The sequence below is a fragment of the Rhagoletis zephyria genome, unplaced genomic scaffold (assembly GCF_001687245.7).
Source record: "Rhagoletis zephyria isolate East Lansing unplaced genomic scaffold, Rhagoletis_zephyria_1.1 Rzeph_scaffold_00688, whole genome shotgun sequence".
In the NCBI taxonomy this organism is placed as follows: Eukaryota; Metazoa; Arthropoda; class Insecta; order Diptera; family Tephritidae; genus Rhagoletis; species Rhagoletis zephyria.
In genome coordinates, this window is record NW_016157772.1 from 66548 (window position 1) to 84822 (window position 18275).

Here is an 18275-nt window from a genome sequence, read left to right on the forward strand (position 1 = left end):
AGTAAAACTGAGCATGAGGCATTATTGGTATGGTCAACAGCTATGAAACCTGATATATGCGCACAAGAAGCCTATATGAAAGAGGGGGACAAAAGATCACACGTAAATGAATTCCTCTTTTTGGCCTGTACAATATAAGGGACACATTTCAAATTCATAAGGGATAATTTTCTTAGTGATACGGCTCATAAAAGGAATTATATAAGCCATACTGTTCTAACTGGGTATTCATCAGCTCGAAAATTTTAAGCATATTATCATATTCCTGTGAATAAAAACACGCCTAATTTTATTATTTTAATTATCTACAATTTTATGAGACTACCAAGCCATATATATACCTATTCTGATAATCGGAACGCTGTTGAGAAGGCATACAATTTAGTACTTTTTCAACTAAAAGGCTTTTTTTTATTCACGTTTATCTTGTACTTCCGAAATACAATATTGACCTAGGTAGTTCGATTTCGAGCTGTCACAACGTACAACACCTTTCATTATTGCATCATGTTATTTGCCGTTCTGGAGTTATGGCTCCACATGTCAGCTTTTTGACCAAAAACTTGGATTTTTTCAAACTTTGAGCGACGAGCGTGCCGCTTAACCGCGGCTTAACGTCGTTTAATCGAGCTCAAATTTCGGCTATCTCGATATCTGGATAGGGGAATCGTTTTGTGGAGTCCAGACGAACAAAATTCCGACATCGATTTTTTGCGGTCACCCTAGTGTATATAGATTTCTGGCTCTCGATACACGCGAGAAGCCAACTCCGTCGGAGAAACATGGTGTGCCCAGATGTATTCCTGCAACTTAAAGTGTTTGTCCTTGACTTTTACTAATCGTTATCGGGATGGCTACTTTTAACGGAAACTACAAAAGTTTAAACTGAAATGGCATGTTTGTTGGTATCAATACTGATTTTCCTTTGGCCCCGCCAGGGATGGTGGCTTGCACGATATGCCTTTTCAGCTCCGTAATGCATAGTCTTGTGCCATTGCACAATCGAGGTGCGTTCTGGTTAAGTATCAATATGGCACCCCAACCTTTAATCTTATTTAGATATTCTGTAGGATATGTTGTTGCATCTTCATTTACCATCACTGTATCAACAGACATGTATGTGGTCGCCTTACCAGGCACTTTCCCATGCGGCCCTCACCGATCTCAAGGAGGTCTTGAGCAAGGAGTTCGGACTATCTATCGCTGGATGTTTGTTGTGACGTTCAATATTTTGACCTTTGCCCACAGTGGCGAAACTTTGATGCACACACTTAATGTATCAGAGGGAGTTTACGCGCCGTTGATATCCCTGAGGAGGCAACAGCTAGTGCAACATTTTTATTCTTGCGCAACTGTGCTAGTAGCAAATTCAGTAGAAATATCTTGCCAGTTCCCCCATGGTGCGTCCAAGAAATAAAGGCCCCCTTCTCCGCTCCCCACGTGGTTCACAATTTTATGGGAAAGTTGCCTTTGCTCGCGAAATAGTTTAGTTTCTGTTTCGGTGACTTGAGCCGCGAAGTTCATGGTGATATAATTTAACTCCCTGAATAATTAATTGGACAGCCCCACAGTGCCGCCAAAGTGGGCAAAAATCACAAAAATTCTTTGTCTGCAATTTGAACATGTTTGGTATTTTTGTAAAGGTAATTTATTCACTAAAAAGAATCAAACAGAAATTTTCCTATAAAATAATCTATATGTCACCAGTCGACGAATTTTATACTAAGAATTTTAATAAGAGCATAGCCATGCGTAAGCTCTTCACGGAAACAAATGTCAAAAACACATTCTTTGAAATAAAATATTGGTTTGACGTTTTTTATTTTCGTATAGAACAGTGATTCCCAAGGTTGGGTCCACGGGACACTCGACGGGGGTCTACGATGGCGTGAAAAAATAGGGGGGTCCATGAGTTGTAAGTGGGGGTCCACAAATAGCCTCCTTATTTAACTTTAATTTTTTTGAGTGGTGTATGCACTTACCGTTACTTTGTGTTTCCATACGTGGGAAAGGCCGCTTGCAGACTAAAAAGAACCGGATGTTGGTATAACACTGAGTGGGGCGCGGCGGAAATTTGCTGGCGGCAGAGATTTAAGCACTTGTGTAAATGGTTGCCACTCGCCAACATTTTTTTCTACCAAAATCTCTTAAGAAAAGATACCAAATCTTCACTACCAAAATCTTCACTTCTTCACTGAGAAAAAAATATACTGAATAACAATGCTATATTTCATAGCAAATATGTATATACTTACAGCCTGATTCTGTGCACTTAATAAATTCAATATTTTTCAGCCCCTTTCCTAAATTTTGATCAAGTTCAGGTGTTGAAAGCCCACCTAGATAAATTACCTTTAGTTTTATCAAGTTATGCACAGAATGCCGACAAGTTTGAAACTTGATAAAAATCTTGATTGTTTGTCAACTTTCTGTTAAATTGTCAAGTGCACAGAATTAGGCTGTTAGAGTGACGAAAGCCCAACAAGAAGCACACAATTTATGATACCATATGCCAATCGAATAATTAATTTACACCCTTATTCTAGAAACCAACTTTTCTTAATTCGTAATTCGTAGCTACGTTACGAAAACCGAAAAATCCACATGCTGCAACCCTTGCGGAAACATGTGCAGCATTGCCAGCTATCAGTTGTTTTTCGAAGACAGCTGTATGAAGAAAACAAGGTGGAAAGGAATTTAAACAAAAACACCTATCTATAGTAAAACTAGCTTTTTCCCGCAGCTTCGCCCGCGTGATGTTTGGTTTAACGTAATTCTTTAAAATGTAACAAAGAAAGAAACAAATCATTTCACCGCATAAATATAACAACTTTTATTAATATAAGTTAAGCAATTTAAATCAATGACATCTACTGCAATACTATTCGTAAACAACGTTTTGGGACTTATTGTATTGGGCGTGTATATTAGGGTGACCGTATCTCATAGAGGTGGAAAAAATGTTGGAATTTTGTTCGTCTGGACCCCAGTTTCTTCTTCGTTTTGTCGGTTCATGTTTGCAAGTACCTTTTGCGCCTTAATTTCTGCAGCTCGAGACATCTTGAGATCCACTCCAACCATGGACCCAGGACGGCCCTTCTGCCTCTGTTTCACAAGAAACGTCGTATCTTCTTCCGACTTCATCAGAGCCAAGGGATCTCGTTGAGCAATATCAAAGAGATCATTCAACTTTTCAACAAACTGTTTAGATTTGCTCTTGACCGTTTCCGAAGTTTTCTTCCGGTCTTTTTGAAGAGTTCTCCACTCGGCGTAAAGCTTTTCCAGCTTAGTAATTCCATCTTGCTCATGTTTAGTCGGGATTCGAGCTTTCTCCCAAAAAAATGAACACTTCTCGTATGGCAAGTTTGGCTTATCCTCTTACAGTTAATTTCACAGCACGTAAATTATAAAATAAAGCACACAAAACTTGACGGTTTGAGGGAAGTTTACAACCGGTGATCTGGAAACTAAACTGAAAAAATAAAAGGTAAGCTGAAGTAAATCACCATCCCTAAAATAGAAATTAGATTTGCCCTCCTTTTTACCTGGCAAACGGGTCTTTCTTTGGCAAACTAGCCAGGTAATCCCCATATAATAAAAGATTAAATTTGAACAAAAGGCTCTTTAAGTTTGAAAATCGTGTTCCAAAATACTTTATAACACAAAAATGATAATTCCGAAACACATTATGTTAAAACCCGTAAAATTCTTAGAATACTCCCAAACTGGCTCCTACTGGCACCCGGTCACGTTTTTGAGGCTAAAGGCTGTTGTAACTCGGTTTGACTTAAAATAAGAACAATTATGTACAGAATATAAATTTTGAAGAACAACATTACAGGGTACGGAGAATATTTAAAATATTATTTGTATTCACAAATAATTCTTTACAGCAAACATTTGGCAAGAATTGAACGCTTCTTAAAATTCTCGATTATAAAAAATTCTTTTTATCATTCGAGCTAGAGAGCACAACCGCAACCACTTTGAGCAAATAAAAATATCAACAAATTAAAAAAGTCTGTCATATAACTACGAGATATTCAACAAAAAAAACAAAAATTCGTTCGCAAATGATTCAAATTAATTCTTTCTTCTATTCATTCGCAATATGCGAGTAAACATCAAAAGGAACATTTGTTGTTCTATGCTCAGCTATTCTCATAATAGTATTTTGCTTTCATACGGAGAAGCATGATACAAATATTTAAAGGTAGTTTCACTTCTTCTTCTTATCCGCCATTGCTCCTATTTGACGTAAACTGTGCTTTTGACGTTTTCTTTTAAATTGAAGCTACCATATTTTTTGAAGAAACTAAAAAGTCGTTTTTTACTTCAAAAAAAAATTATTTCAAAAATGATTTCATGGAAAATATTTCGAGCATCATTTTATAGCGAGCTTTTAGTGGTTTATTTCTAAATTTAATTATAAAACGGAATGCAAGTAAAATACTCCTATTACATTGCGTAACGCACATAGATAATCTATTTGTTTATGCAATCATTTTCCTCATTATGTATTTAGAACATATTTTAAAGACTTATGCAACTATATATTCACTGAATAATTCTCCTAACGAGGAAGGCAATGTCACTACCTCGAATTCTCTAAATATACAACCTGATGACCCATACGCAGACTTAGAAGAAGAGTATAATCTGTCGAAAAGCGAAACCGTTTCAACAAATTTAACTATTCGCCAAAAACTAGATAAAATAGCATATTACGAAAGGAAACCTTTCAACACGAATGTACTTGAGTATTGGAAGGACTTAGTAGCGGCCGACAGGGACATATGTGCGTTGGTGGAGATTATTTTGGCGGTCCCTTCAAGTCAAGAGCTTTCAACGCTTTAGCAACCATCATAACAAAGCAAAGAACAAAACTTAATAGCGACTCAATCAACAACCTGTTAATTGTTAAACTAAATGAAAATTTATTACATTAGGATTAGCTTTAAAAAACTATTTTAAAATTCTTCATAAATAGTAAAGTAAATTCTCAGATTGCCCAGTTGGGAAAAGTAATTTAAATTAGGTGGTTGTACTTTTTTCAGATCTCGAAAAACAGAAATTTGGCTATATCTCGAAAACTTTTCTACTATCTTAATATCAGACTACATATTTGGGTTCAGCGGAAAATTTTTACAAATGAAATGATGGTCAAATTCCAGAGCTCAGAACTTTTTTGAAAATTTGTTATCTAGTGTACATAATTATGGGCGAGTTCCTAGTTGCATGTTGTTTTGTATTACTGCGAAATGTATACACAATATTATACAAATGCAAAGCAGCATGCAACTTGGAACTCGCCCTATACATATGTAGATATGTAGATGTTTGAAATAATTTTCATTTATAATACTGTGCTAAACAAATTTTCTTAACATATATTTACATAGCCAAATAGTGATAAATTCGGGCAAATGTTTGCGGCAGAGAACGAATCAGTCAGATGATATTCATTCGTATATAACGAATGAAAAGAATATAATTACCTTTGAAGTTAATTAGAACGCAAACAAAATTAAAAAATACATTCTTCCGAATGAAAACAAAAAAAAAACAATCGTCGCCAGGCAACGAACACAAATGCTTGTTATAAAATTCGTTCACCGATCGCAAATACAAATGAAATGAATTAATTTGAATCATTTGAAAACGAATTTTTCTGAACCCTGAAACACTAGTTTTCTTTTATTTGCCGTTCTGGAGTTATGACTCCACATGTCAGCTTTTTGACCAAAAATTTGTATTTTTTCAAACTTTGAGCGACGAGCGTGCCGCTTAACCGCGGCTTAATGTCGTTTAATCGAGCTCAAGTTTCGGCTATCTGGATATCTGGATAGGGGAATCGTTTTGTGGAGTCCAGACGAACAAAATTCCGACATCGGTTTTTTGCGGTCACCCTAGTATATATAGATTTCTGGCTCTCGATACACGCGAGAAGCCAACTCCGTCGGAGAAACATGGTGTGCCCAGATGTACTCCTGCAACTTAAAGTGTTTGTCCTTGACTTTGACTAATCGTTATCGGGATGGCTACTTTTAACGGAAACTACAAAAGTTTAAACTGAAATGGCATGTTTGTTGGTATCAATACTGATTTTCCTTTGGCCCCGCCAGGGATGGTGGCTTGCACGATATGCCTTTTCAGCTCCGTAATGCATAGTCTTGTGCCATTGCACAATCGAGGTGCGTTCAGGTTAAGTATCAATATGGCACCCCAACCTTTAATCTTATTTAGATATTCTGTAGGATATGTTGTTGCATCTTCATTTACCATCACTGTATCAACAAACATGTATGTGGTCGCCTTACCAGGCACTTTCCCATGCGGCCCTCACCGATCTCAAGGAGGTCTTGAGCAAGGAGTTCGGACTATCTATCACTGGATGTTTATTGTGACGTTCAATATTTCGACCTTTTCCCACAGTGGCGAAACTTTGATGCACACACTTAATGTATCAGAGGGAGTTTACGCGCCGTTGATATCCCTGAGGAGGCAACAGCTAGTGCAACATTTTTATTCTTGCGCAACTGTGCTAGTAGCAAATTCAGTAGAAATATCTTGCCAGTTCCCCCATGGTGCGTCCAAGAAATAAAGGCCCCCTTCTCCGCTCCCCACGTGGTTCACAATTTTATGGGAAAGTTGCCTTTGCTCGCGAAATAGTTTAGTTTCTGTTTCGGTGACTTGAGCCGCGAAGTTCATGGTGATATAATTTAACTCCCTGAATAATTAATTGGACAGCCCCACAGTGCCGCCAAAGTGGGCAAAAATCACAAAAATTCTTTGTCTGCAATTTGAACATGTTTGGTATTTTTGTAAAGGTAATTTATTCACTAAAAAGAATCAAACAGAAATTTTCCTATAAAATAATCTATATGTCACCAGGCCATTAAAGTCGACGAATTTTATACTAAGAATTTTAATAAGAGCATAGCCATGCGTAAGCTCTTCACGGAAACAAATGTCAAAAACACATTCTTTGAAATAAAATATTGGTTTGACGTTTTTTATTTTCGTATAGAACAGTGATTCCCAAGGTTGGGTCCACGGGACACTCGACGGGGGTCTACGATGGCGTGAAAAAAATAGGGGGGTCCATGAGTTGTAAGTGGGAGTCCACAAATAGCCTCTTTATTTAACTTTAATTTTTTTGAGTGGTGTATGCACTTACCGTTACTTTGTGTTTCCATACGTAGGAAAGGCCGCTTGCAGACTAAAAAGAACCGGATGTTGGTATAACACTGAGTGGGGCGCGGCGGAAATTTGCTGGCGGCAGAGATTTAAGCACTTGTGTACCAAATCTTCACTACCAAAATCTTCACTTCTTCACTGAGAAAAAAATATACTGAATAACACTGCTATGTTTCATAGCAAACATGTATATACTTACAGCCTGATTCTATGCACTTAATAAATTCAATATTTTTATAATTTGTCAATTTTTGATTATTTATCAAGAACTCCCAGTTCTAGCACAGAAGTTTAAATCTATTTTCTTGATATCAACGATAGAACGATTTCCATTTTCCTTGTTAAATTTGGTTTGGAGACAAACCGGTTTCGGCGTTGTGCCATTTTCAGTGTAATTTTTCGTTCAGAATGTGCCGATACTTGGACCTGCGACACACGGAATAATAGCACCGGCACGCAAAAAAAAGTGGCGGGTGCTTTTAACCGACCGTTTGACTCGTACAAAATTTCGAGTTAATTGCGAAAATTACTAATTTTTTTGCCATTTTTTCGGTTTTTCATAAATTCACGTTGAAATATATGTCGGTAGGTGTCGAAATACATGTCGGTAGGTGGGTCTGGTAAAAAGCACTCGACATTTTTTTTTGTGCCGGAATAATCAAAACGATTTATGGACCTTACCGAAGTTTAAACATCCCTAAAGCCTAAAGCTTGTAATTTACATTTAATCACATTTGCAAATGTACCATGTCGTCTGTTAGGAATTTTACCATCAGCCCGGACTCTACACATTCAGTTTTGCATCTCCTGTTACGCCCAGTTTCGTTTTGTTTCTGGGGAGAGGCCCTCCCGTTAACGTTTTTGTACAGATTTCCTTTTGTTTGTGAAGATTTCATAGTATATTTAAATATATTATAGGAAAATAAAGCTGTTTCTAAGTATTGCCTGTAAATACGGTGATAAAATTTTATTATAAACCTCTGTTTTCACAAATTCAAACAAATGGTACATATACGCACCAGCAGTCTGCTTTGGTGGTACATATGCGTACCAGTAGTCCGGTGAACATAACTTAATTTTTTATCGATTTCATGCAAGATCAAGCCGACATGCCTCTAAAACGGGTAAGATGGTGTGATGCTACAACAGGGTACGCATATGATTTTAACATATACATATTCTGGAAAAGACTTTGAAGAAACCGCAGGAATACTTGGAGAAAGAGAAGTAAGCAAACTGGTCAGCTAAGTCGTACAAAATGCTATTACTTAGTTATGTGTTTTGATCGCTTTTTCACATCAGTTAATTTATTGAAATATATTCCTTATTCCGCCGTTGATACTACATATAATGGGTAACAGAAAAAACGTACTNAGCACAGAAGTTTAAATCTATTTTCTTGATATCAACGATAGAACGATTTCCATTTTCCTTGTTAAATTTGGTTTGGAGACAAACCGGTTTCGGCGTTGTGCCATTTTCAGTGTAATTTTTCGTTCAGAATGTGCCGATACTTGGACCTGCGACACACGGAATAATAGCACCGGCACGCAAAAAAAAGTGGCGGGTGCTTTTAACCGACCGTTTGACTCGTACAAAATTTCGAGTTAATTGCGAAAATTACTAATTTTTTTGCCATTTTTTCGGTTTTTCATAAATTCACGTTGAAATATATGTCGGTAGGTGTCGAAATACATGTCGGTAGGTGGGTCTGGTAAAAAGCACTCGACATTTTTTTTTGTGCCGGAATAATCAAAACGATTTATGGACCTTACCGAAGTTTAAACATCCCTAAAGCCTAAAGCTTGTAATTTACATTTAATCACATTTGCAAATGTACCATGTCGTCTGTTAGGAATTTTACCATCAGCCCGGACTCTACACATTCAGTTTTGCATCTCCTGTTACGCCCAGTTTCGTTTTGTTTCTGGGGAGAGGCCCTCCCGTTAACGTTTTTGTACAGATTTCCTTTTGTTTGTGAAGATTTCATAGTATATTTAAATATATTATAGGAAAATAAAGCTGTTTCTAAGTATTGCCTGTAAATACGGTGATAAAATTTTATTATAAACCTCTGTTTTCACAAATTCAAACAAATGGTACATATACGCACCAGCAGTCTGCTTTGGTGGTACATATGCGTACCAGTAGTCCGGTGAACATAACTTAATTTTTTATCGATTTCATGCAAGATCAAGCCGACATGCCTCTAAAACGGGTAAGATGGTGTGATGCTACAACAGGGTACGCATATGATTTTAACATATACATATTCTGGAAAAGACTTTGAAGAAACCGCAGGAATACTTGGAGAAAGAGAAGTAAGCAAACTGGTCAGCTAAGTCGTACAAAATGCTATTACTTAGTTATGTGTTTTGATCGCTTTTTCACATCAGTTAATTTATTGAAATATATTCCTTATTCCGCCGTTGATACTACATATAATGGGTAACAGAAAAAACGTACTTAAGTTTACGAGTAAGAAAATGCAAAGAGGAGAAATAGAATTCAAAAGCACATCTGCAGGCCTTCTATACGTAAAGCGGTAAGACACGAAAGGGGTTTTATAATAAGAAATTGCCACGAACCAGGCATAACAATTATGAAAAACCTTTGAAAACAGGCGAAAAAATGCAAGTGCCATGTCCAAACTAAATACAATTTTATCGTCAAATTATGGGAGGTGTTGATTTAGTAAATGAAATGAGTGGCCTCTACGAATATGATCGAAAATCAGAAAAATAGTGGAACAAGGTCTTTTACCGTTTTACAGTGATGGCAGCGTGGGTTAATTACAATAAGCTANACTAAATACAATTTTATCGTCAAATTATGGGAGGTGTTGATTTAGTAAATGAAATGAGTGGCCTCTACGAATATGATCGAAAATCAGAAAAATAGTGGAACAAGGTCTTTTACCGTTTTACAGTGATGGCAGCGTGGGTTAATTACAATAAGCTAAGGAGGAGGTTCCGTGCGCAGAAGTGGAAAACTTTTGACTGCCATTCACCTGGGAGTGGCCAGAAGCGATTCTTGTACGTACGGTTCAAATCGCAGCTCACAACGTCCGGATATTTATATCCACGTATCCTCTGGGTAGCAACCAAACACCCGTTTGGGAGCGAGCTAAAGTGAGAAGGCGTAAAACTTCGCGTGCGCTGGGTTTGAGTCCGCCACGTTAAAAACCCCGCCCAATGAAAAGAAGCAAACAGCCTCGGATGAGACCCCCTTTTTCTGATGACGACCACGGCAAACGTATAAAGGACTATGATTTAAGGGTATGCACCTGGAATATCCGGACCCTTAATGGGGAAGGTGCCTCTGCCCGGCTGGTTGATGTCCTCGGGAAGACAAAGGCTGACATCACCGCCATCCAAGAAATGCGATGGACGGGGCAAGGTAAAGTAAGCGTGAAGCCTTGCGACGTCTACTACAGTTGCCACGTAAAGGAGCGCAAATTCGGTGTTGGATTCGTGGTAGGAGAGAGACTCCGTCGCCGAGTACTGGCGTTCACCCCGGTGGACGAACGTCTAGCCACAATCCGCATCAAAGCTAGATTCTTCAACATCTCGCTCATCTGCGCCCATGCCCCGACGGAAGAGAAGGATGAGGCGTCCAAGGATCTCTTCTATGAGCGCTTGGAACGTACATATGAGCGCTGCCCCCGACACGATGTCAAAATCGTGCTTGGCGATTTTAATGCCAAGGTGGGCAAGGAAGGGATCTTTGGCGCCACTGTCGGAAAATTCAGCCTCCACGACGAAACGTCCGATAACGGACTGAGGCTGATCGACTTCGCCGGGGCCCGAAATATGGTAATATGTAGTACTAGGTTCCAGCATAAGAACATCCACCAAGCTACATGGCTGTCTCCAGATCGAAAAACGAGAAACCAAATCGATCATGTTGTGATAGACGGAAGGCATGCTTCAAGCGTTTTGGACGTACGTACACTCCGAGGGCCAAACATCGACTCGGACCACTATCTTGTTGTAGCCAAGATACGCACCCGCCTCTGTGCAGCAAAAAATGTGCGCCCAACAATGCAAGGAAAGCTTAACGTCGAAAAGCTGCAATCACAACAGACGGCCAATTTATTCGCCACTCGACTCACACACCTGCTCTCTGAGAGCACTCTTCAACAATCCGACGTACGCGAGCAGTGGAACCACATTTCCCGATCATTAAGTACCGCCGCCGAAGAAGTAGTTGGATTTCAGCGAGCCCGAAAGAACAACTGGTACGATGAGGAATGTCAAGAAGCCGCAGAGAAAAAAGATGCCGCCTACAGGGCCACGCTGCGATCGGGCGCAACGCGAGCCATGTGGGACCGTTATAGGGAACTGAAGAAGGAAGCGAGACGTATTTGCCGCAATAAGAAGAGAGAGGCCGAAATACGTGAGTGCGAAGAGCTTCAGATGCTGGCCGACAGGAAGAACGCCCGAAAATTCTACCAGAGGGTTAGGCGACTTACGGAAGGTTTCAAGACCGGGGCGAACTCCTGTAAGAACAACAATGGCGACCTAGTGACCGATGTCCAGAATATACTTAAATTGTGGAGGGAACACTTTTATAACCTACTGAATGGTAGCAGCGCTGAAAGTAGTGAGGAAGACGAACCCGAGTCCCCAGTCGATGATGATGGAGTAGCTGTCCCACCGCCTGACTATGACGAGGTACGAATAGCGATTACGCGGCTGAAAAACAACAAAGCTGCTGGAGCTGACGGCCTGCCAGCCGAGCTATTCAAGTACGGCGGCGAGGAGCTGATGAGGTGCATGCATCAGCTCGTATGCAGAATATGGTCAGATGAACGCATGCCCGACGACTGGAATTTAAGTGTGCTCTGCCCAATCCACAAGAAAGGCGACCCCGCCATACGCGCCAACTACCGCGGAATTAGCCTTCTAAGCATAGGTTACAAGGTCTTATCGAGCGTATTGTGCGAAAGACTGAAGCCCACCGTCAACGAGCTGATTGGACCTTATCAGTGTGGCTTTAGGCCTGGAAAATCCACCATAGATCAGGTATTCACAATACGCCAAATCTTGGAAAAGACCCGCGAGAATAGGATCGACACACACCATCTATTTGTCGATTTCAAAGCCGCTTTCGACAGCACGAAGAGAAGTTGCCTTTATGCCGCGATGTCTGAATTTGGTATCCCCGCGAAACTAATACGGCTGTGTAAAATGACGTTGAGCAATACCACCAGCTCCGTCAGAATAGGGAAGGACCTCTCCGAGCCGTTTGATACCAAACGAGGTTTCAGACAAGGGGACTCCCTTTCGTGTGATTTCTTTAATCTTATGTTGGAGAAGATAATAAGAGCCGCAGAACTGAACCGCTCAGGCACAATACTTTATAAGAGCGTACAATTGCTGGCGTATGCCGACGACATCGATATTATCGGTAAAAACAAGGGCTACGTCTGTTCTGCCTTCTCGGGATTGGATAGAGAAGCAAAGCGAATGGGTCTGGTGGTGAACGAGGACAAAACGAAGTATCTCCTGTCAGCACACAAACAGTCAGAGCATACGCGTCTTGGCACCCACGTCACTGTTGACAGTTACAAGTTTGAAAAAGTAGACGACTTCGTTTATTTGGGAACCAGCATTAACACCAATAATAATGTCAGCCTTGAAATCCAACGGAGAATCACTCTTGCCAACAAGTGCTACTTTGGGCTGAGTAGGCAATTGAGAAGTAAAGTCCTCTCTCGTCGTACAAAGATCACACTCTATAAGTCACTCATCATGCCTGTGCTGGTGTATGGCGCGGAAGCATGGACAATGAAAGCATCTGATGAGGCGGCTCTTGGAGTTTTCGAGAGAAAGATTCTGCGAAAGATTTACGGACCTTTACGCGTTGGTGATGGCGAATATCGCAGACGATTTAACGATGAGCTGTATGAGCTTTACAACGATATAGACATAGTGCAGCGAATTCAAATTCAGCGGCTCCGCTGGCTTGGCCATGTCGTTCGGATGGACAGAAACGCTCCTGCTCTGAAAATATTCAACGCGGGCCGCGATGCTGGTAACAGAGAAAGAGGAAGGCCTCCTCTGCGTTGGAAAGACCAGGTGGAGAAGGACTTGGCTTCACTTGGCATTTTCAATTGGCGTCAGTTAGCACAGAAGAGACATGACTGGCGTGCTGTTTTGGACTCGGCCAAAATCGCTTAGGCGGTTACAGCGCCAAATAAGAAGAAGAAGAAGAAGGAGGAATAAAATGCCTTTCAAATCGTTTTTGGTGACCTTGGCGAAATACTGATAGAACAAGGTTCTAAAACTACAACCTTACGCAGGTCAGTAGCACCAGGCCTAGCACGTCGTGTAGTGAGTCAGATACATCTTTCTATTCAAAGCACCACACAACAACGTTGCATTAAAGCAAACTCGAACAGAGATAATCTGCCAAGAGTGCAAAGTTCCTTTGTGCAAATTCTGTTTTGCACCATTTCATTATATTTTAGGAATTCCCTACCAATTTATTGTTAATTCTTTGACTGTTTATTACTACGAAATTTGTACATTATTCAAATGCAAATAAAATGAATTGTTTTGTTTGGTTCTAAAATAGATTAAACATTTTTAAGAATGTCCTAGAGGACCACTTAACATCCCGGATGGTACAATGGTTTACCACCACCCTCCGAATCAACCCCTTAGGCGACGCTCACTTTGACACCGAAGAACATTTATTTGTGGGGAAAATAACATATTGGACCCAAATAGAAAGCTACCATTGATAGTAGAGTTCCGGGTCGAAAGGGTTAAAATGTGAGAGAGTAGAATTCAAATTTTATCGCAAAAATTCGAAAGTTGCTTTAGATGTGCAGCCGTTGGTGCTGCCACTATAATTCAAATATTTCCAGTATTCGAATATGAGATGACTCTAATTTTATCGAAGTAATTTTGTAGAAGTATCAGTAGTGCTCGAAGGGTTTTAATAATACGCACATTCAAAACATAATTCATTTCTTTCTAGTAATGCAAATAGATGTTTAGTTGCAAAAGTTACCAAAATGAAATAAAAGTTACCAAGTTACCAAACCGTTTAAAAGTTACCAATTTTGATAGAAGGTTACCAATTGTGGCAACCATGCTTGTTTCTTTTCAATGCTACAGGATAGTACGCCACTATTGCCTTTGTTGAAGAGATTCTATAATGTTGAGTTCCCTGAAGGTAAATACTGGATTAATTCCATCACTGAGACCGGTCTCACACATTGTCTTCACTGATGGCTCCAAAACAGACTCTGGGTCCTGATATGGGGACAATTTCGAAGTTAATGGGGATAAGCTTCACTTTTCTGTTGGGGAATATGCTTTGGTCTTCCAGGCTGAGGTAATTGCAATTCTCAAAGCCATGTACTACGTGGTGGAACATGGGTGGAAAGGGATGAGTTTACGTGTCTGCAAAGACAACCAAGCTGCACTTAAGGCATTGGCCTGCCCTCTAACTGCTTCCAAACTGGTTCGGCAATGCAAGTCTCGACTAAATTACGGTGGCAAACATAACGAGCTTGTTTTACTATGGGTGCCAGGTCACTCAGGAGTACCTGGTAATGAGACAGCTGACCATTTAGCTAGAATTGGCTCAGACCAGGCATTCCACGGTCCGCAACCAGTTTTAGCACACCCACTTTCGGCCATCGAAGCAACCATCAGAAACTGGGTGAGGGAAGTGGATGCAGGTGGGCAAAACTCAACTTGTTGGACTGCTGACTGGTCACTTCACGTTGCACAAACACCTGACTGTGATAGGCGTAAATGACAACTCCATTTGCCCATCCTGCCTTGAAGAGGATGAGACGGTGGAACACTTTTTGTGCTTTTTGCTTGCTTGGTTGTTTGTCATCGATTTTTCTAGACCCGTTCTTTTCTCTATTGTCAGTTTCTGAATTAAAAGTTTGGCGTAAAAAGCTTAGCCGTTTTGTTGTGTTAGATTTTGTGTATAAAAAATGTGAGTGATAAATATGTTTCGCCTCACTTTAAAACTCGGATCGTTAAAGTAAAAATGATGCCATCAACACTAATAAACTATTTTACATTTGATGAGTTTATGGTGAAGATAATGCAAATAACGCTAGGGCTCGAAGTGCTCTTAAAAAATTTAACTCCTCAGAGCGAGAGAGAATTTTGATGGATTTTCTAGCTATATTTCTTAAAACCTGCAAGTGCGTAATCAGATTATTTTAATAAATAGAAATAAAAAATAATAGAAAGAAAATCTTTTAGTTTTATTTTGGCCACTCCGAGTTTAGTTTTTGAATTCACCCGCGATGAAAATTTACATACAAAGGTAGATCTAATCTTTGCTTTGGGAATATTTAGATATTCATCAGCAGGGGGTCCACCGAAACCGGTAAATTTTTGAAAGGGGTCTACGAGAAAAAAAGTTTGGGGACCTCTGATATGGATAGTAGAGAACTACAGGAATAAAAATTTCCGAATAAAATTAAACACAGGGTGTGCCTGCAGTTTTCCAGAAAAACAAATTTTGTTTAATAAAAATTAAAAAAATGGTAAATTTTAATGGAATTAATAAAAAATATATGTAAAAATATGTTATTTTTTATTATTTTATTAAGTAGTATGGGTTTTTATCTTTCGAAAAAAGAAATAAAAACATGCAAATTTTTTGCACTTTTTTTTCTTAAGTGCGTTCTTGCTAATGCAAAAAATAATTTTTGCAGTTTTTGTCAGTGCCATCAGATCTGCGCGATTCGTTCTTCGAAAATGAAGTGTCAGATTAAAAAGCTTGACTTGTAGAAAATAGAGGTATATTTTTTTAAGAGTTGCCACCTGTTAAAAAATTGAATTAAGATTTTTTAATAAGCTAAATGATTTACTAAGAGATGGGTATCAATTGAAATGTGTATGAAAAGAGTTTATTTCTTAACTACATGTAGGGGGTTGCAACCTTTAAAAAAATCAAATTCCATTGGAATTAAAGAAATCATTTTATTATAATAGGTAGGTATCACCATATGGGAGTCAGACGAAAAAGTTTTAAGAAGGCTTTAGCTTGCAAATACTACGAAGAGAGTTGCCACCTGTTTGTAAAGTCAAATTTAGTTAAACTAAAATAATGATCGTGCTAAACAAAAGGCTTACGACATCGTATTTGTCACAGCCTTTGCCTACAGCTAAAACAAACAAATATTTATTTATCATGCCAATGTAAAAGACAAGATGAAAAAATATAGGCCTGTCCGGGTCAGAAGGAGCCATCCCACCCCTTCCAAGCACAGATGTGCTCAGCCTTGAACTTCACTGTGGCTCCAGTCGTCAGCGCGCGAAGTTCCCTTTGCCTGACCAAGTCCGTCAGTCGTCAGTCAGTCACCCTAGTCAATCAGTCACCTACTTCCCCTCTACGTCGCACGATGGCAACACCCACACCAACCTGAAAAAAAAACTTTAAAAATCCATGAAAAATAATAAGACTCTACTCAACGGAATTTCATTATTATATGGATACATTTATTCTAATAAGCAACAAAAAAAAAACAATCCTAATACATAATATATTTCTTATACAAACTGTCTTCTGCCAACAAACAATTTCAGATCTTTATTATTATTATTATTTTTAACTAATTACCCTATGTGCTTTAATTTTAATAGCTACTGCTTTACAACTGCCTTATTTGCGAACCTCTATTCTTCTTTTGTATTCTATTGTATACTATTATTCCGCCCTTCCTACTTCTATTATTCTTGCCTTTTCTTTTTTTTCAAGCTTTCCTATTTTTTTTTGTATCTAAATGTGCATTTACATATATGTTTAGCAAATGTATTTTTGTATGTACATTCAATATGTGTGCACATACGCACATACGCACAAACGCACGTTCCAAAAGAATAATCTTCCCTTTTTTTTGCTAACGACCCTTCCTAATATCGATATGTATGTACATGTATGTTTATATGACTAGCTGAATTGTGACTTCTCACTTACCAGTAGGTGTATGTACGTATGTCCAACGATGCTAGCGCCAGCATCCAGACTACCTGGAAAGTGTGGAGAAAAGAACAAACATACATGTGTACATGCACTGTAAAGGAGAGCAAAACAAAGGAACAGGTGGTGTAGTGGGCCACTTTGGAGGGTACTTATGCCACCTGCTTCACTCTCCCTTTCAGTTTGATCTCATTAAATGTCGCAAATGCTCTCGAAATAGCATGTATCGATGTAACTGATACCGGCGCGGGTGAACAAAAGACTTATTCTTACACAAGAAAATACAAAAGAAGCTAGCAAACCCTAAATCATAAATTAAAAATTCAATTGAATTCAATAAAAGAGCTCGAAACTAAAAATTATAAGATAAAACAATATTACTAAAGCAAAGTTAACTGTTATTATTCTTTTAGTCTTAAAGTGAAAACGGCACGCAGTGTAAGTTAACATATGTAGTGGAATGTGCCACTTGACACCAGCAACAATAGCAGCAGCAGCAAATGTACAAACGTGGGAACGAATGCATGTACGTGACTGAATGTGAATACAAATGCAGCGTCAACAATTTAGCTTTAAGAAATTAGAAAATAAGAAATAGAATTAAGAGGTAGCATAGGTAGATTAGAATATGAATATTAAAATAAAGCCAGTCTTGATTTGACAACCAAAAATATCTGGCGCCCACACGGGAAATCCACAAATACCCACAGGACATGAAATCCTTATAGAGGAAAGGGTATAAGCAGCAGCCGGTGATTCAGGAAATACCCACGGGATAATTTTGGAAGCAAGCGGCAGTAATTTATTCAATGTATTTCATTTTAGTGTAAGTCAGTGCATTATATTTAAGAAAACATTGTGAACAAGTAAAACATTGCTTCTACAATTAAAATTGCAGTATAAGTTAAGTGAGTTATATCAATTTTTTTTGGATTTAAGGTATCCTAGTGGTGTAGTGAAAAGCTAAAAAACAGTTGTTAACAAAATGACTGAACAAATCGCAGCAACAGTACAAATGGCTGTAGAAACGGCATGCGCGGCCGTAATGAGTAGGATGGCATCAATGATGCAATCGCATGAACAGGCAAATAGTGCGTTAAGGGGAA